The sequence below is a fragment of the Macaca nemestrina genome, chromosome 2, assembly GCF_043159975.1.
Source record: "Macaca nemestrina isolate mMacNem1 chromosome 2, mMacNem.hap1, whole genome shotgun sequence".
In the NCBI taxonomy this organism is placed as follows: Eukaryota; Metazoa; Chordata; class Mammalia; order Primates; family Cercopithecidae; genus Macaca; species Macaca nemestrina.
In genome coordinates, this window is record NC_092126.1 from 94,877,641 (window position 1) to 94,903,914 (window position 26,274).

Genomic DNA, 26,274 nt, shown 5'->3' on the forward strand with positions numbered 1-26,274 from the left:
GACAAGTTAGACATGCCAATAAAACTAACGTGCACATCTTTGGGATGTGGGAGGAAACAAGAGTATCCAGAGACAATCCATGTAGACTTGGGGAGAATGTGCAGACTCCACACTGACGGTGGTTCCAGCTGGAAATCCATTTTTTCTCTTTTAAGTTATAATGAAAAGACACTGATCCAAATGTTATTTGAAAACCTGCTGTATTTATAAAGGGCACATTTAACTTGTGTAAAACTATGCTGTTGTTTTAATTCAGTTCTTTTTTTTTTTTTAATGCATCACTGACAAAATTTTTGAGTGTTATACCCCAAACCCATACATAGTCATATGACCATGACCATTTAATTTTGACTGAATTTGCCAACATCCCAGGCCACAGACCACTGAACACAAGCTAGACTGGCAAAGGCGGAGATCAAGTTAAAGTTATCCCAACTTTTCAGAAATATTTGGAGCTTCTTTATTCTGATGTTTAAAATTACTCTGAGATACACTTATTGATGTACTTGTAAATTCATAGCAGGAAGTGAAATCTCGTTTTGTGGCCGGGTGCGGTGGCTCAAGCCTGTAATCTCAGCACTTTGGGAGGCCGACGCAGGTGGATCACGAGGTCAGGAGATCGAGACTATCCTGGCTAACATGGTGAAACCCCGTCTCTACTAAAAATACAAAAAACTAGCTGGGCGTGGTGGCGGGCGCCTGTAGTCTCAGCTACTTGGGAGGCTGAGGCCGGAGAATGGCGTGAACCCCTGGAGGCGGAGCTTGCAGTGAGCCGAGATCACGCCACTGCACTCCAGCCTGGGAGACACAGCGAGACTCCGTCTCAAAAAAAAAAAAAAAAAAAAAAAGAAATCTCGTTTTGTCTTCTGAGAGGGAAACTCTAGAAAGTAGAGCTCACAAATCTCTATATGACTCAACAGTTCAAGGCTTGTTAAAAAATAAAGGATGTACCTTTAAATAGAGTTGTGGTCAAACACACTGAGTTATAAGTTAAAAGTTTTTCTTTCATAAAATCACAGCCTGGAGGAAGTAGACTACTTAGGAAACAGTTTAGCCTCTTATAATAAAAATGTAAGGAAATTGCTCTCCTGGCCCACCTGGTCTTCCTCCTGGCCTTCCCTTTACCTAACCTCTTCTCTTCTAATTAGATGGACCACTCTAGTACACAATCTTAGGGAGTCTTTTCTAACAAGCCCTGGTTTCTCCAAGAACCGAGAGGAGTGTGACAAAGCTGGAAGGGAGTTATAAAAACAAAGCCGATCTTCTGTCTCTCCTCTTCTTTCGTTGTTTACCTTAATTAACCAATATTTGAGTTTAAAATCTTTTCTAATTTCTTTTAGATGCTTTCCAGTTGCTCTTACGTTATAACATTGAATATTTTTTTGTAATGATATGAAACAGAATACATTTCTTAAATCATATCCATCTGAGAATCTCTAGAAATTCTACATGTATGACTTCACAAAACTTCTTGGTGTTTCTGGGCTTTCTTAACTTTCAGGGATTCTAAAGTGTAGCCATTTATTTCACTGTCAGGAAACAAACTGAAAACGAATAGTTTCACTACAAATCGGTGCATACTAAAACAGAATACCAGGCAACCGCAAACAAGAATGAAGAGGTTCTTTTTGTACCAATGTGGAAAAATTGTAAGATACATTTAATGAGTGAAAAAAGGCAAGGTTTAGAATAGGGTGCCTAGGATGTTCTGTTTTATGTAAAAAGAGGACAAATAGGGCCATGTACAGTGGCTCACACCTGTCATCTCAGCATTTTGTGAGGCCAAAGTGGGAGGATTGCTTGAGGCCAGAAGTTCGAGACCAGCCTGGGCAGTACAGCAGACCCCATCTCAACAAAAAATAAAAATAAAAATAATTAGCTGGCATACTGACACAAGCCTGTAGTCCCAGCTATTCAGGAGGCTGAGTTGGAAGGATTACTTTAGCCCAGGAATTTGAGGTTACAGTGAACTATGATTCCACCACTGCATTTCAGTCTGGGTGACAGAGTGGGACCCTGACTCAAAAAAGAAAAAAACAATAAAAAAAGAATGTAAATATGTATTTGTATTTGCCTGTTTTTGCATATATTCTAGAAGGATATACAAGAAACTACAGTAATCCGTTTGGATAGGAGGAAGGGAACTGGGCAGATTACCGACAAAGATAGAAGCAAGATTTTTACCTGGTATCGTGTTTGTTTGTTTTAAATGTGTGAATGTATTTTCTTCTTAAAAATTAATAACAATGTTTTAAAAGAGTTGCATTTGTGTTCAGGAAACAGAATCATGACATATTAATAGCCTATGATAGAGCCCAGTCCCTGATAGTGAGAAGTCACTTTCTTACAGGTTTATATTTTATTCATAATTCTGGGATTCTTCCCACTATTGAGATGTGTGATAGGCTTGACCTTAGGTCTTGGCTGCTCTTCTTAGTTGGAGGGTATCCCTGTAGAGGAGGAAGTGAGCCTTTTCCTTTCCCCCAGGCAGACCCTCCTCTGTTTCCCTCACATTCTTTAGCTGTTTGGATCATGCTGGAACTGGCACTGCAGACGCTGGCAGGCAAGGGGAGAAGGCAGCCACGAGTTCTGGCACTGTCCCCAAGGTGAGCTGTCTCTGACTGTATGTATCACTGAAAAAGCTCTTTGAGGAGCTGGCAAAACCAACCCCTTGCTTTCTTTGTGGGATGATGAAGGTTGTAACACTGGAGCAGTTGAAAGCAAAGCATATGCTCAAAGGACAATGCTATTAATGATCCTTCGCCTGATTCAAAATTTGCCAATATTCCAAATACCTGAGAATAGTTCAGCAGCATATATCTATTTGAAGTAATTTATTCTGTTAATATTTTGGTTTTCTGCTGGTAGAAACTCTGGGCATATGGCACTTTAAGATGTGAAGAAGGGCCAGGTGTGGTGGCTCACGCCTGTAATCCCAGCACTTTGGGAGGTCAAGGCGGGCGGATCACGAGGTCAGGAGATCGAGACCATCCTGGCTAACATGGTGAAACCCCGTCTCTACTAAAAATATAAACAAAATTAGCCGGGTGTGGTGGCGGGTGCCTGTAGTCCCAGCTACTTGGGAGGCTGAGGCAGGAGAATGGCATGAATCCGGGAGGCGGAGCTTGCAGTGAGCTGAGATGCACCACTGCACTCCAGCCTGGGCAACAGAGTGAGACTCTATCTCCAAAAAAAAAAAAAAAAAAAAAAAGATATGAAGAAAGAATCTACTATGGTTGATAATGAGAAATGCACATTTATTGATAGGTTTAACATCTTGGCTTGAAGATGGAATTCTAAGTCATGAATCCCAGTGCCTTTCTAGCTGTGTGCAGGTTAAAGTACATTTCCCCATGACTGCTATATTTATTCCAATAATGATGACTCTGGGAGCCACCCTGGGCCTTGACTTTGTGACAGTGATAAGAATCCTCTGGGATGCTTGCTAAAAATACAGATTCCTGGACTCCACCTAAGCCTTGCCTGGAAATCTGCTTTGTAAAATCAGCCTCAGATAATGCTTATCTGTCAAGTTTGGGAAACATTGAGTTTTAGAATCTTGAGAGGAAAGTGATATTTCACTGAGTTATCCTGTCTTTAGGCTGACCTCTTCCACCTGGAATGACAAATGTCAGTCTCCAGAAAGACAGGGATCTCCATGTCTGGGATAGCATTCAGTATTAAACCTGAGAGAGAACCTTCGTGGTCTTCATTTGGCTTTACCAGTGACTCACGTATTTGGGTTTTCTTTTCTTCTTAGGACAAGGAAAATTAAATGTCTGCCGTTTCTGCACAGAAGTTTTCATTTTATTTTTTTATTTTTTATTTTTTTATTTTTTTTTTTTGAGACAGAGTCTCGCTCTGCCGCCCAGGCTGGAGTGCAGTGGCGTGATCTTGGCTCACTGCAAGCTCCGCCTCCCGGGTTCACGCCATTCTCCTGCCTCAGCCTCCCGAGTAGCTGGGACTACAGGCGCCCGCCACCTCGCCCGGCTAGTTTTTTTGTATTTTTTAGTAGAGACGGGGTTTCACTGTGTCAGCCAGGATGGTCTCGATCTCCTGACCTCGTGATCCGCCCGTCTCGGCCTCCCAAAGTGCTGGGATTACAAGCTTGAGCCACCGCGCCCGGCCGAGAAGTTTTCATTTTAATTGCAGAGTTCAGAAATCTGAACATATGTAATATTTGATGTTATAATAGGTAGAGGCATCTGGTAACAGCTACATAATTCAAGTACCCTTACAATTTCACAATTCACCACACCCTATTTCCTCTATCAGATGCATATGGGCTTCTAAAGGGGAAAGACTAGATTACAAGCAGAATGTATTTATGTGGTACCCCCAGTGGGCACAACAAAATACCCTTCCTATACAAAATGTACTCTCATTGGGCTGGGCACAGTGGCTCACGCCTGTAATCCCGGCACTTTGGGAGGCCGAGGTGGGCGGATCATGAGGTCAGGAGATCGAGACCATCCTGGCTAACACAGTGAAACCCGTCTCCACTAAAATTACAAAAAATTAGCTGGGCGTGGTGGCATGTGCCTGTAGTCCCAGCTACTCGGGAGGCTGAGGCAGGAGAATCACTTGAACCTGGGAGGCGGAGCTTGCAGTGAGCCGAGATCACCCCACTGTACTCCAGTCTGGGAGACAGAGCCAGACTCCACCAAAAAAAAAAAAAGAAAAACCTCTCATTGACTATAAAAATCCCCAAATACAAGGTTCTATTTCATGAAGTTTAGAAATTAAAGTTGGCTTCTTCTGTTCTTATGCAGAAAAAGATAAAAGTTAAATGAATCCTTCTCTGGGGTTCTCCTAGCAGTAGACAGGTTTTTTCTGTTGCCCCAGCTGGAGTGCAGTGAGGCGATCTCAGCTCACTGCAACTTCTGCCTCCCGGGTTCAAACTATTCTCCTGCCTCAGCCTCCCAAGTAGCTGGGATTACAGGCACCTACCACCATGCCCGGCTAAGTTTTGTATTTTTAGTAGAGACGGGGTTTCACCATGTTGGTCAGGCTTATCTCAATCTGCTGAGCTCAAGCGATCTACCCGCTTCACCCTCCCAAAATGCTGGAATTACAGACGTGAGCCACCACGCCCCAACCTAGTAGTAGCTTTAAAAACCTCAGGAACAGTCGGCTGGGGGCGGTGGCCCAGGCCTGTAATCCTAGCACTTTAGGAGGCCAAGGAGGGTGGATCACCTGAGGTCGGGAGTTTGAGACCAAACTGACCAACATGGAGAAACCCTGTCTTTACCAAAAATACAAAATTGGCTGGGCGTGGTGGCACATGCCTACAATCCCAGCTACTAGGGAGGCTGAGGCGAGAGAATCGCTTGAACCTGGGAAGCGGAGGTTGCGGTGAGCCAAGATCGTGCCATTGCACTCCACCCTGGGCAACAAGAGTGAAACTCCATCTCAAAAAAAAAAAAAACACCTTACCAACAGAACTCAAGACTGTGTCAACAAATGAATCTACTTCATTTTTGATTTATTTTAGATTTTATTGATTGATTGGTATATAATATTTATACTTATCTATGGAGTACTTGTGATTTTGTTTGGTTTTTTAGTGACAGGATCTCTCTTTGTCTCCTAGGCTGGAGTGTAGCAGTATGATCACAGCTCACGGCAGCCTTCATTTCCAGGGCTCAAGCCATCCTCCCACCTCAGCCACCTGAGCAGCTGGGACTACAGGCATACATGGCTGGGACTACAGACATGCATGAGCACACCTGGCTAATGTTTAAAATTTTTGTTGTGGTGGGGTATCCCTGTGTTGTCCAGAATGGTCTCTAACTCTGGGGCTCAAGCGATCCTCCTGCCTTGGCCTCCCAAAGTGCTCGAATTACAGACATGAGCCACTGTGCTCAGCCCCTTCTTATTTTTATCCTTCATTCTTGATCTTCTCTTTTTTTTTTTTTTTTTTTTGAGACGGAGTCTTGCTCTGTCACCCAGGCTGGAGTGCAGTGGCCGGATCTCAGCTCACTGCAAGCTCCTCCTCTCGGGTTCACGCCATTCTCCTGCCTCAGCCTCCCGAGTAGCTGGGACTACAGGCACCCGCCACTTTGCCCGGCTAGTTTTTTTTGTATTTTTTAGTAGAGACGGGGTTTCACCGTATTAGCCAGGATGGTCTCGATCTCCTGACCTCGTGATCCGCCCGTCTCGGCCTCCCAAAGTGCTGGGATTACAGGCTTGAGCCACCGCGCCCGGCCCTGATCTTCTCTTAAATTATCTATTTTCATAAAAACAATAAAATTTTTCCTTCTTCTAGTCCTAAAAGGGAGGAAGGGGAAGAGAAAAGAGGAGGGGAACTAGGAGAGGAAGGGAGGGGAGGGGAGAGAAGAGGGGAAATTCATCTGTGAATATAGGGGTGGTTGCAAGTTTTATAGGTCCTCAGTCTTTTTTTTGTAGCGGGGAGGATGGAGTTTTGCTCTTGCTGCCCAGGCTGGAGTGAAATGGTGCAATCTCGGCTTGCTGCAAGCTCCGCTTCCCAGGTTCAGGCAATTCTCCTGCTTTGGTCTCCCAAGTAGCTGGGATTACAGACATGCATGACCATGCCTGGCTAATTTTTGTATTTTTAGTAGAGATGGGGTGTCACCATGTTGGCCAGGCTGGTCTCAAACTCTTGACCTCAGGTAATCCACCCACCTCAGCCTCCCAAAGTGCTGAGATTAGAGCCGTGAGCCACCATGCCCTGCTGGGCCTCAGTCTTACTGCCTTCTTTAAGGAAAAGAGTGCAAAAATACCTCACTTTTGCAAATTTTATACAATTGTATGATCATGTGAACCCACTGCTATGGTTCTCCCAGGATCTTGGAACAGCCCGTACTCTGAGGCTGTGGCTTCATCAGTTTTACTGTAAGCAGCTTCTGCCTGCACACCCCTTTTCGTCTTTTGAATTTGAACACTATCAATTTTATTTCCTATCCTTAAGGATTATGCATTTCTGAGTGACTAAACGAGTGGAAGTATTCCCATTACCAGGTAAAGGATATTCTGAGAGATGCATACATGAATTCTCAGATGAATCTTCTGGGGCACTAATGGACTCCAGGATAAGTCAGCTTCTACCATTTTTCTCATCTTCCTGGGACTTTGCAATTGGATGTGTTTCCTCAGCATCCTTATTTCTTTTTGGTAGGACAGAAAGAGCTCAGGGTAGGGGCTCAAGAGGGATGAGTTCTAGTCCCAAGTTCACAAACATAGAGTGGGTTAGAGTGGAAGGAGCAGTAGTCAAACTGTATAATTCCCCAGGAAGGGCTGAGGCCTGGAGAGGTGTGGCCACTGACCCAGTGTGGCATAATTAGTTCTTTGTAGAGTAAGGACTCCCTGTCCAGTGCTCTTTCCTTCTTAAACTATGCTTCCTCCAGCTGTGCATTTTTGGGGAAATGACTTTTGACTCTTCTTGTCCTGGTTCTTGGTTTACTCATTTGTACAAGAAAGGAATAGAACCAGATAACTTGTAAATTCCTTTCAGTTGTAATATTTTCTAATATATTTTTTTGATTCTCCAGCTGTTTTTTCTTTTTTTCCCCCTTCCTGATAGAAATTCAGCTCCTGGATAGCCAAGGTTTTATGTCTAGCCCTAGTGTCCGGCACAGGCACAGGGTTTGCTGATACTCTGGAATGGAGATTTCATACCTTAACTTTTCAAGGCAGGGCAGTGAGCAGCATGACTTCACCCTGGCTGATCATTGACTTCCAGAAGTTTGTTAGTTTGATAGTTTTCAGAGGAGCACAGAACCAGAAGGCCTCTGACAGGGCACTCAAGGATTTGTTTCATTGCACAAATGAGGAAACAGAGGCCCAGAGACCCTCCTGGGACTGCTTTACAAATATTAATCATAAAAACATTGGAACTCAGGTCCCTAATGCTTTTCCCACTACATTATTCTCAGCCTTTGAGTTGCTTAAATAGTTAATACTGCTCCATAAGCACCCAAGTTAAGTTGTAATTAAACTGCTTCTGAAAGACCCAGGTGTCTTGCCCAAAGAACAGATTAAAATAAGGATTCTACTTGGGATTCATGTTATTCTTGTTTCTTTTTTTTTGTTTGTTTGTTTGTTTGTTTTTTGAGACGGAGTCTCGCTCTGTCGCCCAGGCTGGAGTGCAGTGGCGCGATCTTGGCTCACTGCAAGCTCCGCCTCCTGGGTTTACGCCATTCTCCTGCCTCAGCCTCCTGAGTAGCTGGGACTACAGGCGCCCGCCACCGCGCCCGGCTAATTTTTTGTATTTTTAGTAGAGACGTGGTTTCACCGTGGTCTCGATCTCCTGACCTTGTGATCCGCCCGCCTCAGCCTCCCAAAGTGCTGGGATTACAGGCGTGAGCCACCGCGCCCGGCCTATTCTTGTTTCTTTAAAGCAAAAATCTCCATTGTTTATATGTTGAAATTAAAATGCGATTTAGCCTCAGGCCGGGCGTGGTGGCTCGTGCCTGTAATCCCAGCACTTTGGGAGGCTGAGGCGGGCGGATCACGAGGTAAGGAGGTTGAGACCATCCTGGCTAACATGGTGAAACTCCTGTCTCTGCTAAAAATACAAAGAAAAGATAAAAAATAAAAAAATTAGCCGGGCATGGTGGCGAGCGCCTGTAGTCCCAGCTACTTGGGAGGCTGGGGCAGGAGAATGGCATGAACCCAGGAGGCAGAGCTTGCAGTGAGCCGAGATCGTGCCACTGAACTCCAGCCTGGGTGACAGGGCAAGATTCTGTTTCAAAAAAAAAAAAAAAAAAAAAAAAGTGACTTAGCCGATTAACACATTTTCTTTTCTTTTTTTCTTTTTTCTTTTTTTTTGAGATGGAGTTTCTTTCTTGTTGCCCAGGCAATGGCGCAATCTCGGCTCACTGCAACCTCCACCTCTTGGGTTTAAGCGATTCTCCTGCCTCAGTCTCCCGAGTAGCTGGGATTACAGGCATGCACCACCACACCTGGCTAATTTTGTATTTTTAGCAGAGATGGGTTTCTCCATGTTGATCAGGCTGGTCTCGAACTCCTGACCTCAGGTGATCCACTTGCCTCGGCCTCCCAAAGTGCTGGGATTACAGGCATGAGCCACCGCACCTGGTCCACATTTTCTTTTTCTTTCTTTCTATTTTTTTTTTGAGATGGAGTTTTGCTCTTGTTGCCCAGGCTGGAGTGCAATGGCACAATCTCGGCTCACTGCAACCTCCACCTCCTGGGTTTAAGCGATTCTTTTGCCTCTGCCTCCCTAGTAGCTGGGATTACAGGCATGTGCCACCAAGCCCAGCTAATTTTGTATTTTTAGTAGAGACAGGGTTTCTCCATGTTGCTCAGGCTGATCTCGAACTCCCGACCTCAGATTATCTGCCTGCCTCAGCCTCCCAAAGTGCTGGGATACAGGCATGAGCCACCGCGCCCGGCCCATCACATTTTCTTATACTGTTCTCAGGTCTGTAATTCTTTCTGGACACTGTCATAAATACAAGAGACAACAGTTACTTTAATTTTGCTTCTAGAATCTTTTCCTACCATTAGAAGATCACAGGCAAGTTAAGTCCTCCCTCTGTGAATTCTTCCACCAAATTATCTTCCTCCTCCTCTTCTTTATTATTATTATTATTATTATTACTATTTTGTGATGGAGTCTTGCTCTCTTGGCCAGGCTGCAGTGCAGTGGCATCATCCTGGCTCACTACAACCTCCACCTCCTGGGTTTAAGAGATCTCCGGCTAATTTTTTTATTTTTAGTAGAGACAGGGTTTCACCATGTTGGCCACACTGGTCTTAAACTCCTGACCTCAAGCGATCCACCCTCCTTGGCCTCCCAAAGCGCTGGGATTACAGGCATGAGCCACTGTGCCTGGCCTTCTTCTTTAAAAAAAAGCAGATTTTTTTTTTTTTTTTTTTTGAGACAGGGTCTCATTCTATTGTCCAGGCTGGAGTGCAGTGGTGGACCATAGACCACTGTAGTTACTAACTCCTGGGCTCAAGCCATCCTCCCACCTCAGAGTAGCTGGGGCTACAGGTACATGCCACCATGCCCAGCTAATTTTTAAATTTTGTGTGTGGGGTGGGAGTGAGAAGTCTTACTATGTGGCCCAGGCTGGTCTTGAATTCCTGGCCTCAAGTGATCCTTCAGCCTCAGCCTCCCAAAGTGTTGCAATTACAGGTGTGAGCCACTGTGCCTGGCCAAAAACTAGATTTGTTTCCTTGGAAGCCATCTTTGACAAAACACAAATCCTTTTGCCTTCTTGCCCTCACATTGTGCAGACTTTTGGCTGGCCTATCATTACCATAAACTACCTTATTTAAACCTCCCGGGCTCCTCTTTGAAGTGGACACAATTTCTTCATTTATTGAAATGGGAGAATTGTGATTTTCCGTGGTTCTACAGGTAGTTGGTGGCAAGATCCGAATTTTAATCTAGGTTTTCTGAGTCAAATTCTGATATTCTTTTTGCTACCTCTTAGCTACCTGCAGATAAAATGTGAGGAATGCCACTAAGGCTTTTGAGACAACGTATGTGGGAATGTAGGAGGAAGAGGATTCTTCTATTAGCTGAGGGCAGGGAAAGCTTAAGGCAAAGGTAGTATTTGAGTCTGAGCTGAGGCAAGGTAGGGGGTTCTAGGCAAACATGAGGAGTCTGTGTGTGCATCAAGGAAGTATGGTGCATGTCTGAGGGTGGAGTGTGCGCTAGCGATTATCGTCAGCCGCGCCAGCACTGGCTGGGTTTGGGAGCCACTGAGTTGTGCCTGTTGGTTCCCTTGTTTATCACTGTGAGGACAAATGGCCTTTGCCACCAGCTCCTCTTGCCCTTTCTTTATCTATACATAATTATCCTCCTGTTCTTCTATGTTTGCATGTCTGTTTTCTTCTCCTTATAAAGATTATACCATGAAAGGTAAATGTAAATCCTATGTAACCTGAAAAGCAAAATTCCACCATTTAGCAGCCAGTCTTGGTCTACTCATTAAGAAGTCTTTTAATGAAAAGAACATTTTCTCCTCATTATCACTTCCTTAAGTTGAATAGAAGTAGGAGGCCTAGACTTGGCCTTGGGGGTTTTTCAAGGTGATAATGAGATGGCATTCTGTCCAACTTGTGCCTTATTTTAGTTCCTGGTGTATTTGCTTTATTATCTCTACTAGATTTTAAGTTGTTTTTGCAGGGACAGTGTCATTTTCAGAGTTGAATTCCTCACTGTGTCAACCAAGGTCATGCCTGTCATATAGTAGGTGTTCAGGCAGCCAGAGATTTCAGAGTAGGGTTTGCAAAATTTCTCCAATGATAGAACTAAAGGGGTGAAAAAAAATTAAGAGATTATTCTAGCTGTGGGCAGCAATAACTCCTAATTCATACAAGACTAATTTCTGTATCTTGATAATGGAGTGCTTTCCTTCTAGGGCCAGAAATATTTCTGTGTGCTCTACCAGGACACTCTTTTGGGGATCCAGGTATTAATCAGAAGGTTGCTTGGTAAATGTGGAATCTGAGCAGTACATGGTTGACAATTGCAAGGGTTATTTAATCTTTTTTTTCCTTTTTTTTTCTTTTTTGAGATAGAGTCTTGCTTTTTTGCCTAGGCTGGAGTGCAATGGTACGATCTCATCTCACTGCAACTTCTGCCTCGCAGGTCCAAGCAATTCTCCCGCCTCAGCTTCCCGAGTAGCTGGGATTATAGGCATGCACCCCCATGCCTGGCTAATTTTTGTATTTTTGTAGAGATGGGTTTCACTATGTTGACCAGGGTGGTCCTGAACTCCTGACCTCAGGTGATCCGCTCACCTGGGCTTCCCAAAGTGCTGGGATTACAGGCATAAGCCACCGCACCCAGCCTTAATCTAAACCTTGATGAAGTTTGAAAAAGCTCTTCTTGCCCCCAGCAAAAAGTACACCCCTTTAGGAATAGGCATGCTCGGCCGGGCGCGGTGGCTCACGCCTGTAATCCCAGCACTTTGGGAGGCCGAAGTGGGTGGATCACAAGGTCAGGAGATCGAGACCATCCTGGCTAACACTGTGAAACCCTGTCTCTACTAAAAATGCAAAAAATTAGCCGGGCGAGGCGGCGGGCGCCTGTAGTCCCAGCTACTCGGGAGGCTGAGGTAGGAGAATGGCGTGAACCCGGGAGGCGGAGCTTGCAGTGAGCCGAGATCGCGCCACTGCACTCCAGCCTGGGCGACTAAGCGAGACTCTGTCTCAAAAAAAAAAAAAAAAAAAAAAAAAAAAGGAATAGGCATGCTCTTGCCTACCACATTTACTCCCTCTCAGCCCCAGGCCTGCTTTATTCTCAAACGCTAGAGAACTTTCTGGGAGCTTGATGCCAAAAGCTTCTAGTGCAATCAATTCTGGGAATGCCATCCATTTGCTTACTACATCTAATACATAGGATTATGTGTTTTTTTAATTTTTTACTCTGAGGCAAATATTATTTCTATCTGGACTACTGTGTAGTGTCCAGTTATGTGAGCATGAATGGATTTAAACAGAGAAGGAACGGTGAGGTCCATTTGCACCATATCTCATTTAATCTTTTTTAAACGTTTAATATTTATTTGTTTTATAGAGATGGGGTTTTGCCATGTTGCCCAGCCTGGTCTCAAACTCCTGACCTCAAGTGCTCCTCCCACCTCTGCCTCCCAAAGTGCTGGGATTACAGGTGTGAGCCACCACGCCCTGCCAAAGCCCATATTCGTTACCCTACATTACAGTGCCTCCCCATGGACACTTAAGATTCTCCCTAGCTTCACTCCCATCCTCAAAACAGTCTCCTCTCTCCATTCACAGCTCCTTTTAGGAATGCCAAACTGCTTTTAGCTCCCTCTCTGTGCCACACTGTATCTGGTCTATAGGCAAAATGATATGATCGTTCTTTACCTGTTTGACTGAGATCTGAGTATCCAAGACCAAGAAGTAACAATGTTACAATGGGAGCAGCAGAGAATTTATTGTGTGCAGCATATACTATGTAATAGATCTTTAATACAGGTTGTTTTATTTAATGCTCAGAATTATCTCATGCAGTAGCAATAAGAGGACATGTAGTATAGGGGTTAGGAATTTAGACTGGCTCACACCTATAATCCCAGTGTTTTGGCAGACTGAGGCAGGAGGATTCCTTGAGGCCAGGAGTTTGAGACAAGCCTGGCCAAAATAGCACGACCCCATCTCTACAATTTTTTATTTTTTTAATTAGCCAAACATGATGGCACATGTCTGTAGTCCCAGCTGCTTGGGAGGCTGAGGTGGGAGAATTGCTTGAACACAGGAGTTTGAGGCTGCAGCGAGCTAGGATTATGTCTCTACAGTCTAGCTTGGGCAATAGAGTGAGACTCTGTCTTCTAAAACAAAACCAAAAATGAAAAAACAAAAATAGACTCTGGAATCAGCCTCTCTAGGTTTGAATCACAGATTTGTTTCTAGCTGCATGACCTAGAGTAGGCCACTTAACCTTCTTTGCCTTAGTTTGCTTCTCTATAAAATGGGAGTGATAATAATTGAACTTGCCTCATTAGATTGCATTGAGGATCAAATGAACCAGTACAAATAAGACACTTACAGCAGTGTCTGGCACATGTTATACTCTATCCGGAGGTTCTGTTCAAGGGTTAGCTATTATTTTTTAATGTTTAATTTTTATTTATTTAGTTAGTTAGTTTTGAGATGGAGTCTTGCTCTTTTGCACAGACTGGAGTGCAATGGCACAATCTCAGCTCACTGCAACCTCCACCTCCTGGGTTCAAGCAATTCTCATGCTTCAGCCTCCCGGGTAGCTGGGATTACAGGAACCTGCCACCACACCCGGCTAATTTTTTTGTATTTTTAGTAGAGATGGGGTTTCACCATGTTGGCTAGGCTGGTCTTGAACTCCAGACCTCAAGTGATCCGCTCCCCTTGGCCTCCCAAAGTGCTGGGATTACAGGTGTGAGCCACTGCACCTGGCCAAGGGTTAGCTAATGTGAGTGTTTCAAGTTTAGAGATGAGCAATTTGGGTTCGAAGAGATTTCTATACTGTTTGTTCAAGGTCACACAATTAACAAATGATGGCACTAATTTTTCAATCCAAGTCTGTCCACTTTCAAAGACCGTATTATTTCCAGTACCAATCACTGCATTCAGTACGATAAAGAGAGTGAATTGTTCCAAATGACGGGCCGTCTGTTATACTTGTACTCACAAGAACAAGGTGAAATATTAGGGAGTTAAAGAGAGTAGGTGTTCAGCCAAAGTCACAAAAAACTCCCTTCAGTTTATGTACTTTTCATAGTCTAGTATCACTTTCTGGGGCCATGGAAGTATAGGTTGTTCCGCTAGGAGCAAGCAAGGGTTGTCAACATGCAAACACCACGTAAAGGTTAGCTGTCATGATTAGAGTGGCTAATTTTACAGTGGGGAACCTGGGCTTAAAGAAATTAAGTGCAGGGCCCTGAGGGAATAGGATACTCTAAAGTGAGATATGAGTGTGTGGCACACACATAGTAAGAAGAGCTTTGGTGGGAGGAGGTAGACTGCATGAATCAATGTACAGCCAAGAGGACTGCTTAGAACTGGCGGCTGACTGCTTAGGTTGCTTGCACTGGAGGAGAGCAAAGAAACTGAGGCAACCACAGAGAGTTGGGTGAAGATGTAAAAGGGAAGATAGCAGGCACAGTAAAGGTTAAATAGGAACTTCCACTTCTGGAGAGTGTTCATATCCTTTCTGATCAGGACTATGGCATCATATATCAAATACCACCCATTCCCCCCGCCACACACAAAAAGTCTATACTGTTTTACTTTTTTTTTTTTTGAGACAGAGTCTCACTGTGTCGCCCAGGCTGGAGTACCGTGGCACGATCTTAGTGCACTGCAACCTCTGCCTCCTGGGTTCAGGTTATTCTCATGCCTCAGCCTCCTGAGTAGCTGGGACTGCAGCCGCCCATCGCCACTCTGGGCTAATTGGCCAGGCTGGTCTCAAACTCCTGACTTCAGGAGACCTGCCCGCCTCGGCCTCCCAAAGTGCAGGGATTACAGGCATGAGGTGCCGTGCCTGGCCCACCTGCCTGGCCCTTTTTACTTTGAATGCTCTCTCTTAAAGGCCTAATCATTACGGCCAAAGGTTTGTATTTATCACAATGTTTTTTAAAATAGAAAAACATTGGAGATGTTTTGTTCCTAATAAACTGATATAATGGAATAGTAGGCAGTCATTTATAATCATTTTAAAATTTGTTTTTGTTTTTCTTTTTTTTGACAGGGTCTTTCTCTGTTATTCAGGCTTGAGTGCAGTGGTGCCATCACAGCTCACGGCAGCCTGAACCTCCAGCTCTCAACTGATCCTCCCACCTCAGTCTTCCAAGTAGCTAGGACAACAGGTGTGTGCCACTATGCCCAGCTACTTTTTGTAATTTTTGTAGAGATGGGGTTTCACCGTGTTGTTTAGGCTGGTCTTGAACTCCTGGTTTAAGCAATCTGCCCACCTCAGCCTCCCAAAGTGCTGGGATTACAGGTGTAAGCCACCACACTGGCAATTTTTTTTTTTTTTTTTTTAAAGACAGGGTCAAGTTCTGCTGCCCATGCTGGAGTGCAACGGCACGATCTTGGCACACTGCAACCTCCACCACCCCAGTTCCTGCAATTCTTGTGCCTCAGCCTTCCGAGTAGGATTACAGATGTGCACTATCATGTGTGGCTAATTTTTGTACTTTTAGTAGAGATGAGATTTCGTCATATTGGCCAGGCTGGTTTCATACTCCTGACCTCAAGTGATCCGCCCACCTCAGCCCCCAAAGTGCTGGGATTATAGGCATGAGCCACTGCACCCAGTCAACCATCATGTATTTTTGAAATAAACGGAAGTGGCGAAGAAACAAAACTTGCAAATGTATCTTCTAAACATAGATGACTTTTTTTTTGAGATGGAGTTTCATTCTTGTTGCTCAGGCTAGAGTGCAGTGGCGCGATCTCAGCTCACCGCAACCTCTGCCTCCCGGGTTCAAGCGATTCTTCTGCCTCAGCCTCCTGAGTAGCTGGGATTACAGGTGCCGGCCACCACACCTGGGTAATTTTGGATTTTTAGTAGAGTCAGGGTTTCTCCATGTTGGTCAGGCTGGTCTCAAACTCCCGACCTCAGATGATCCACCCGCCTCGGCCTCCCAAAGTGCTGGGATTACAGGCGTGAGCCACCATGCCCGGCCATAGATGACTTCTTAAGTCTCATATTTCCCTTGGAATATCTTCCTTCCCTTCTCTCCTACCACATTTATTGAGCAATTGTATTAGACCCTTGGATTCTTTAACAAACAAGACAGGGAGGAGCCCTGCCCTTAAGGATACTGAAAAACTAGCTTTCAACAGTCGGAGTAGGTGTTTGTCCATAATGTGGTGCATATGCTCACTTTTGATGACCTCAGTGCTTGTTTTATTCTGTGTTGGCCTTTAACATGCTCTCCTAGGTCATGAGCAGGGTTGCCAATACTGCCTTGGGCTGGTACACAAGATTTTAAGGACTTTACTGTCTCTATTTTTGTGACATTTTCTCAACAACTACCACCTCTGAAATTAGTGTCTTAAGGATACCTCGAAAAACCCATGGACATGTCATTATCTTTCATTTGAAAAGAATAGTAGTCACAGTGAGATGGCCATAGGACTGGGGAGGAGCAGTCATTTAGCTTGTGACCATATAGTGTTGAGTTTCACGCTAAGACTCCCTAGATTTGGCTTACATCAAATTGGCAGAGATATTGGTTCACGGATGTTCAAAGACAAGAATTCTTTCTGGGGCAGCACTCTCAGCTCAGCTCGCAGGCTCAACTGATGGACTGCTACCGCTTTATTCTTTATGGTTCCCATCTAGCATCTCGCTTCTCCTTACCTGCCTATGCACCTGATCTGTTTCTTCTGAGTAGCAAAGGCATTTCTTAGAGAGTTTCTTTGGTCAGTGAGGTATTGTAGAACACAGCACACTATTTCCCTAGTCCCCCACCTGCCACCGCTGGTGGTAACAGGCATGACGGAATGTGACAGAATCATATTTTGAGGTGTTTTTTGCCCACAAGGTATTCCCAGTGTATTTTAGGAGGCGTATCTAACTTACTACAAGCATCTAAACAAGGTGCAAAGTTCTGATCTGTAGATAGGGTAAGACTGGTCTGTGTCTGCCTCTGACAGATAAGCTGGAACAATTTCTTTGAGTGTAGGCACTAAAAAGGTTCCAGTGAACAGCCAGGGAGTGAGGAGCTAGAGCTGGAATGTGCAGAACGACTATGTTTAAGCCCCTAATACAGGGCTGACTTCATGAGCGTGCAACCTGTGAAGTCCCACAGATTCTGCTTAGAAGGGCCCTGCGTTAGGTTTAGTGCTCTGCTGTCACTGTCTTGGAATGAGTAATGATTTTCAAACAAAGGGTCTCCACTGAATTTTGCACTAGGCCCCACGAATTATGTAGCTAGTCCCACGCATGTGCAGTAAGTACAGGAGGACTAGACAGATTGGGGTTCAAATTCAGACTCAGATTTTTGCTAGCTGTGAGGTCATAAGTGAATCCTCACTTAACTCTCTGAGCCTCAGTGTCCCCATCTGCTAAGTGGGGACAATTACTCATTGTGAGAAATACTTAAATAGGAAAACATAGTTTAAAGAACTAGTATGGTGCTAGGCACACTGCAGATATCTGTCTACCCAACCATTTATTTGTTTGATCATCTATCTACACATCCAACAAACATTTACTATTTGCCTATTTGCGTAAAGCACAATGCAAAGTTGAATAAAATATGTTCTCCAATAGCTTACAATATAATAGGAGAGAGAAGATTTCTCCCTCCACAATGATCCTGACCAACAGAATTTAAATATGGCATAAATTAGAAGACTGGTTATTATTTGCAGAAAGGTAGAAAGGGGGTAAGAGGGAAGTAGTGTGTAGAATTTAGGGATGAGAAGGTACGTCTATAATCTGAGACAGCCTAAGTCTCAGAGAAAAGTTAACAGGAGCTATGAGAAATGTAATCTCATTTCAACAAATTCCCCAGGAAGGAAGAGGATGATAACATGGATAAAGACAGAAGAAAAAGGGTAGGAAGGGTGATGGCAGGGTTAAAGGTCTAGGGCTGAGAAAAGAACAAAATTGGATCCAATAACTGAATAGAATATACAATTTAACTCTGGCCTTGTCAAGTCAAACAGCTGGCTTTAAAATAATAAGAGATTTCTTGTTTTAACTGTAACAGTTTTTATCAGGTTAAGCGTGTAAGTAGACGAGCAATGCACATACATGGAGCAATTTACCATCTTGGTTTAATAAACGAGTTTATGTGCTGTGTTGAAACAGTGCAACGTCCTTAATCCAATATCTGATGAAGGAGCACGGGTAGAAGAATTAATTTACCGCACAGTAATTAAAGAGGGGTATGCACTGTATATACTGTGAAAGTCTCTGAAATGAATATTTGATAAACAATTTCTGGTAAATTAAAAACCTGAAATGTTAAATTAAATGCAAATTAAAAATCTGGAATGTTAAATTAATTAAATACAGAAACCTGTATCAAATATCATTATAGGTCTCAGTGAAATCAGAGAGGAAAAAAAAAAGCCAAGTAACTCAGCATCACATCTTGCCAGTGTGCACTCTTGACTCACCTGTTGGGAATAAATGAGGGTGCCAGGAGCTTCAGCCTGACTGGTGAATTTACATATCATATGTACAACCATTTCTGGGCACCTTTTACTTGGGAAGCTAAGTAAGGAATGAAATCGACCGGGCGCGGTGGCTCAAGCCTGTAATCCCAGCACTTTGGGAGGCCGAGACGGGCGGATCACGAGGTCAGGAGATCGAGACCATCCTGGCGAACACGGTGAAACCCCGTCTCTACTAAAAAATACAAAAAACTAGCCAGGCGAGGTGGCGGGCGCCTGTAGTCCCAGCTACTCGGGAGGCTGAGGCAGGAGAATGGCGTAAACCCGGGAGGCGGAGCTTGCAGTGAGCCGAGATCGCGCCACTGCACTCCAGCCTGGGTGACAGAGCCAGACTCCGTCTCAAAAAAAAAAAAAAAAAAAAAAAAAAAAAGGAATGAAATGAACTTTTTGCTTTATCATGGAAAAAAAGGCTAGGATATTTATTCACATCACTGGATCCTCTTCTAGTCTGAGCTAAGGATGGCCAAATTGCTACATAAAGGGTACCCTCTAAGGCAGAGTAATTCATACTGCGTGGTGGCTGAGCTTATGTCCGATGGGCAGCAGAATAATGAGCTTGCAAAATCAGGCTCAGAATGTTCCTGGAGACGTGCCTTTTCCTGTGGTTTTGCTGTGAAGCCCTGTTGCCCGGAAAGGGAGTATAATGGGTAGAGGTCAGCCATCACTTTTTGGATTTCTTGACCATAGGAGATGCCTATAAACCCTGACCTACTGTCATCTGACTCTTGGTTTGAACACAGAATCAATCCCAGTTGCTCCTCTAGATTTGAAATTCTGTACCAGCCACTGAATTTTTTTTTTTTTTTTTTCCTGAGATGGTGTTTCACTCTTGTTGCCCAGGCTGGAGTGCAGTGGTGCGATCTCGGCTCACCACAACCTCTGCCTCCTGGGTTCAAGCGATTCTTCTGCTTCAGCCTCCCAAGTAGCTGAGATTACAGGCATGCACCACCATGACCGGCTAATTTTGTATTTTTAGTAAAGACAGGGTTTCACCATGTTAATCAGGCTGGTCTGGAACTCCTGGCTGCAGGTGATCTGCCCACCTCGGCCTCCCAAAGTGCTGGGATTACAGGCGTGAGCCACTGCGCCCGGCTCCAGCCACTGATTATTGAGCTATTCTGGGCAAGGCACTTATTTTTCCTTTCTCCCATTTCCTTACCTATTAGATGAGGTATACAATGCTGACACCTCAGAAAGCTGCAGCAGGAATAACTAATCAACGTGAGTGCTTTATAATTTTGGTTCTAACTTCTGCAAATTAACCAGCATCCTAAAGCTGTCATAAATGACCAAAGTAGGTGGCTTTCTTGGTCTGAGTCTCTGGGGTTTGTATCATGAACACTTGAGATACACAATTTATTTTTGGGGAAAAAAGAATAAAGACTTATTTAGTGGATGGGGAACTTTACAGAATAGATTATTTTCACCTTCCCTTGGACACATAGTACCTTGTACATATCTGTATTTTAGCACAAATTCTGTATTGCAGTCATTTTTTTAAAAAGACTCAATTTTTATTTTATTTTTATATTTATTTATTTAATTTATTATTATCATTTTTTGAGACAGAATTTTGCTCTTGTTGCCCAGGCTGGAGTGCAGTGGTGCAATCTTGGCTCACCGCAACCTTTACCTCCTGGGTTCAAGGGATTCTTCTACTTCAGCCTCCCGAGCCACTGGGATTACAAGCATGTGCCCCCACGCCTGGCTAATTTTGTGTTTTTAGTAGAGATGGGGTTTCTCCATGTTGGTCAGGCTGGCCTCAAACTCCTGACCTCAGGTGATCCGCCCACCTCAGCCTCCCAGAGTGCTAGCATTACAGACGTGAGCCACCATGCCTGGCCAAAATACACTAAATTTTAAAACTTCAATAAAAATAACACCAGTAATGTATGAAAGCATTCTTTTTAAAATATCCAAGCAGGGCAGATACAGATAAAGGTTTCTTAATCAGCAATCAACCAAGGGCACCCCTTGCCATTGACACGTATCTTTTTAGGCCTTTTATTTCTTAACATGCGTTTACAAATATAGAAGCATTTTTTTTTTTTTTTTTCCTGCAGAGTTTCTCTATTGTCACCCAGGTTGGAGTACAGTGACATGATCTTGGCTCACTGCAACCTTCACCTCCTGGATTCAAGGGATTCTCCTGCCTCAGATTCCCGAGTAGCTGGGATTACAGGGGCCCACTACCACGCCCAGCTAATTTTTGTGTTTTTAGAAGAGATGAGGGTTTCACCATGTTGGCCAGGCTGGTCTTAAACTCCTGACCTCAGATGATCCACCCGCCTTGGCCTCCCCAAGTGCTGGGATTACAGGTGTGAGCCACCGTGCTCGGCCAGAAACATATGATTTTTAAATAAGAAATTTTGTTTACCTAAATAGTTTTGTACTATGCCTTATAGTTCTGCAACATGCCTTTTTAAAAAAATTGCGTAAAGTCTGGAAGAATTTTGTGTCATTGAATTATAGATCAACTTCATTCTTTACCGCTGCACAGCATGCTGCTATATCATAAATTATTGACTATTTTTATAACAATTGTATTTAGGTTGTTTCCAGGTTTGTGCTAACGTAAGCAAGCTGCACTCTTTGGCTGTGTCCTTTTGTCTGGTGTATTTCTAGAAATATAAAGAAAATCGGAGTCTATGATAAGCACCTTTGAAAAGCTAATGAATGTTGCTGATTCACCTTTGAAATTTGCCACATTATATTCTCACTAATAGTACATGAGAATATATGTTTTCCTACAAACTTAAAGCTGAATGTTATAATGTATCCTCCCTTTAGTCAATCTGACTGGGGTGGGGGTAGGCTGGGGAAGAGAAAACTCATTCTAATTTACATTTCCCTGAACACCAATAATACCAACCAAATTTTGTATGTTTATTGGCTATTTTAATTACCTCTTTTATGAATGACCTTTTTATATTTTCCATCCACCCATTAAAATTTTTTTTTCCTTTTTTTAAAAATAGAGGTGGGGTGTCACTACATTGACCAGGCTGCTTTTGAACTCCTGGCTTCAAGCGATCCTCCCACCTTGTCCTCCCAAAGTACTTGGATTACAGGTATGAGCCACCACACCGTGCTGACTTTACTTCTTGATGGGATAAATATCATCACATAGTAACGACAGCATGTGGGATGGGAGATATTGTTGGAGCCATCTTCAGAAAATGCAGTCTGCCAAAATATATCTCCCAAAAAGAAACACTGCAATCTCTATGAGAAATCTGTTGCTAAAAGTAAAGAGATATACCCCAGATAACATTCTATAGGAAGTCTGATGTGTAAAATATTTCATCAGAGATGATATTGTGGAAGTTGGTCTGGGATTCAGGAAGCTTGGGCTATGGTCCCAGTTTTACCATTATGTAATCTTTTAAAATTAGGTATATTATGAATATCTTTGGGATTCAGTTTTCTCACCTGTGAACAAGATAATTAAACAAGATGACTACTGGTTCTAAACACTACTAAAGCCAAATCACATTTGTCCCAAATGTTTCAGATTGCTCTTTTCCCATTAACTCAAGACAATTTGTGAACTCTAAATAACACATAGATCAAATTATATTTGATGGTAAGGGACTAGGGGTGAAAGTCAACAGTGTCCCAGTGATACATTATAGCTGAAATAGATTTGAAATTTACTTTTGATAAAGTTCCCAAGTCTAAGGTTCCGACTTACTGAATTTTTTTGAAAAGTTCATGAAGAGTCTATCAAATGATACCATGGAGAAAACATGAATAAGAAACCATATTAGTGTTGAAGTTGGTAATTTAAAGTAGTTGAGGTAGTTACAAATCATATCAGATCAATCCTTAAACTAACTGAATTAGATAGGCTATGAAATCATATTCCAAGGATCACTTCTACACAGTAAAATTAGACCATTTGTAGGAAAAGAGGGGCAGCTGAGTTCATATTAATTGTATTTACAGTTTTTTTATGACATCACCGTCTTCTTTTTGTATTATTATTATTATTATACTTTAAGTTCTAGGGTACATGTGCACAACGTGCAAGTTTGTTACATATGTTTACAAGTGCCATGTTGTAAGTGTGTACACTCATTAACTCGTCATTTACATTAGGTATATCTCCTAATGCTATCCCTCCCCCCATCCCCTCCCCACAATAGGCCCCGGTGTGTGATGTTCCCCTTCCTGTGTCCAAGTGATCTCATTGTTCAATTCCCACCTATGAGTGAGAACATGCGGTGTTTGGTTTTCTGTTCTTGCGATAGTTTGCTGAGAATGATGGTTTCCAGCTGCATCCATGTCCTTACAAAGGACACAAATTCATCATTTTTTTATGGCTGCATAGTATTCCATGGTGTATATGTGCCACATTTTCTTAATCCAGTCTGTCACTGATGAACATTTGGGTTGATTCCAAGTCTTTGCTATTGTGAATAGTGCTGCAATAAACATACATGTGCATGTGTCTTTATAGCAGCATGATTTATAATCCTTTGGGTATATATTCGGTAATGAGATGGCTGGGTCAAATGGTATTTCTAGTTCTAGATCCTTGAGGAATTGCCACACTGTTTTCCACAATGGTTGAACTAGTTTACAGTCCCACCAACAGTGTAAAAGTGTTCCTATTTCTCCACATCCTCTCCAGCACCTGTTGTTTCCTGATTTTTTAATGACTGCCATTCTAACTGGTGTGAGATGGTATCTCATTGTGGTTTTGATTTGCATTTCCCTGACGGTGAGTGATGATGAGCATTTTTTCATGTGTCTGTTGGCTGTATGAATGTCTTCTTTTGAGAAGTGTCTGTTCATATCCTTTGCCCACTTTTTGATGGGGTTGTTTGCTTTTTTCTTGTAAATTTGTTTGAGTTCTTTGTAGGTTCTGGATATTAGCCCTTTGTCAAATGAGTAGAGTGCAAACATTTTCTCCCATTCTGTAGGTTGCTTGTTCACTCTGATGGTGGTTTCTTTTGCTGTGCAGAAGCTCTTTAGTTTAATTAGATCCCAAGTTTTTTCTTTTTTTTTTTTTAATATTCAATTTGTCCCAGGCAGTAAGCATCATGAGCCTACATGTTAAAATTAATACATCACATGAGACTGATGTTTAAACTGGAAGAACCAGTTAATAATTAAATTTGGCTCACTTCTTCACTGAAAGTCGAATGACACAGACATGTCTTCAGCTAAAAAAGTATTTTATTATATGTATATATATTTGTGTGTGTACATATCCACCTATTTATGTAAGTACATATATATGTGTATGTGATATACACATATAAATATTCTAAGGTGTGTAAAATGAGGATAATACAAAGAAGCAAAACCTCAAGTGGATGATAATGCTCACTGAAAGCTCAAATTAAACATGAGTTAAAGAACAACTGCAAGTGTACTGTCCGTTTGTTAAGCCGTCTTGCGTAAGGAAATAAGACATACAGAAAGACTTGTGCGATTAAAGACATAGCCCCCCCTTCCAGAGTGTGCAAGCGCACACATGTACGTTCACAATGAAAGAATTACCAGAATTAATAATAATCCTTTGGTTTCCTTTTCTCTTTAGTAAAATCCGATTCTATCTTGAAGATTTTGTTCATGGAAAAAAAAAAAAAAGAAAAAAGAAAAACCGCATGTTTCTTCACCCACTTCCCACCCCTACCAAAGCACATATATGAGATTGGTCCAGAAATAAAGTTGCAGGTCTGTATTCTGTAGTGATTAAAAAAGAAACTTCCTTTGTACTGGTAGCATTTCCCTGTAGGTATAGTCAATTTCCCACAGCAATAGAAGATGTAATTATATTGATGTAAATCACAGCGAGATGAGTTGAGGGGATTGGCCTTTCACCTTCTTTAATTCATTGAAAGATCTTATCTTTTTGACAGGTGCTATCAGGCACAGCAAAGTTCTGGGAGGCAGGATATTTTTTGGGGAACTAATTTGCTTGGAGGAAATAAAGAATTTATTACAAACATTCAAAATAAATAAGATAATCCAAGGCTGGGCGTGGTATCTCATGCCGGAAATCCCAGCACTTTGGGAGGCCGAGGAGGGCGGATTGCTTGAGGCCAGGAGTTCGAGACCAGTCTGGCCAACATGGTGTAACCCTGTCTCTACTAAAAATACAAAAATTGCCTGGGTGTGGTGGCACACAGCTATAATCACAGCTACTCAGGAGATTGAGGTAAGAGAATCGCTTGAACCTGGGAGGCAGAGGTTGAGGTGAGCCAAGATCATGCCATTGCATGCCAGCCTAGGCTACAAAGCGAGACTCTGTCTCAAAAACAAAACAAAACAAAACAAAAAAGAAGTAAAATTAAAAAAAAAAGAAGTAAAATAGCAGAGAGTTTTTTTTTCCTCCCTATCTTGTTTTTTGTTTGTTTGTTTATTTGTTTGTTTTTGAGACGGAATTTCACTCTTATTGTCCAGGCTGGAGTGCAATGGCGTGATCTCGGCTCACGGCTCCTGGGTTCAAGTGATTCTCCTGCCTCAGCCTCCCCAGTAGCTGGGATTACAGGTACCTACCACCACCCCCGGCTAATTTTTGTGTTTTTAGTACAGATGGGGTTTCACCATGTTGGTCAGGCTGGTCTCAAACTCCTGATCTCAGGTGATCCACCTGCCTCGGCCTCCCATAATGCTGGGATTAAAGGCATGAGCCACTGTGCCCGGCCTCCCCATCTTAATCATTGTCCTTGTGTGCCCTGCTCTCTTTATCGCTCTGTCCATAAGTCTCTCTCAATCTCTTTCTCCCTCATAAAACATTAGCTATTCTTTCAGGCCTCCATGTTTCCAATAAACACACACACACACACACAAAATATATATATATATATGTATATACACACACACACACAGACATATGCATACATATTTTTTTCCTTCCTTGAATCCTTGCTGCCAGTTTGTGTGTTTTGCATTGTTTGGACAGAAAAATCAACACTGGTAGAAGCCAGCATTCTGGGAACTACTTCTGCTCCAACCAAGTCTGTGACTTACTTTCACAGTTGCTTCCTGATTTGTTGCTTTTGTTCAAGAGACATTTCCTCTTGGACAAAACCAACTAAGCTATAACATTAAATGTCCAGGATTGCGTGAGAGTCAAAGCAGCCCTAATGACTGATGGGAGTTGGTGCTGAGAAAACCAGAAGCCAAAAGAGATGTAGCATCTGCCACCCAACTGGAACTGAAAAGATGCCTGAAGTTTGGTGGTTTCTCTTCCCCTCCACCACGTTCCTTTTATTTTTGTGGCAAACCTTGAAACAAAGCTGGAGGAAAAGTGCTTTTTATTTGGTGGGTGGTGGAGGTTCTGACTCAGGCTTTACAAACATGACGTTGCTTGAACCTCAAGATGAGCTCTCCCACGGGATTCCGGAGAAACAAAGCTGCCTGCTCCATTGTGTGGTGACACTTACTTTGGGAATGCTGGCAGCACTGGGGAGGTGGCCACACAGGTGCAGGTTTTCTGAAGCACATGAATAGAGTTGCCAGAGTTCAAAGAGGTTTTTGAACTTTAGACTTAGGCTTTCTTGGTTGCATTTGGCCTATTTGGATGGTAGATTTAGGTCTGGAACTACTAAAGCAGAAATTTCCAAAACGCTCATGAATTATTAAGAAATTAGATTTTGTTAATGAAAAATTAGAAGCATC

General features: G+C 43.0%; 2 long non-coding RNA genes across 2 annotated transcripts; both read left to right on the plus strand.

The window, feature by feature from the left end:
* Positions 1-1,544: 1,544 nt before the first annotated feature.
* LOC139361766 (uncharacterized) lies at positions 1,545-5,918 on the plus strand. Its single transcript, XR_011619387.1, has 3 exons — positions 1,545-1,649; positions 2,522-2,606; positions 5,594-5,918. It is a non-coding gene; the product is annotated as an uncharacterized lncRNA (long non-coding RNA).
* A 9,275-nt stretch (positions 5,919-15,193) lies between these two features.
* On the plus strand, positions 15,194-24,312 carry LOC139361767 (uncharacterized). The gene is made up of 4 exons (XR_011619388.1): positions 15,194-15,308; positions 19,803-19,857; positions 21,615-21,707; positions 24,188-24,312. It is a non-coding gene; the product is annotated as an uncharacterized lncRNA (long non-coding RNA).
* The last annotated feature ends 1,962 nt before the right edge of the window (positions 24,313-26,274 follow it).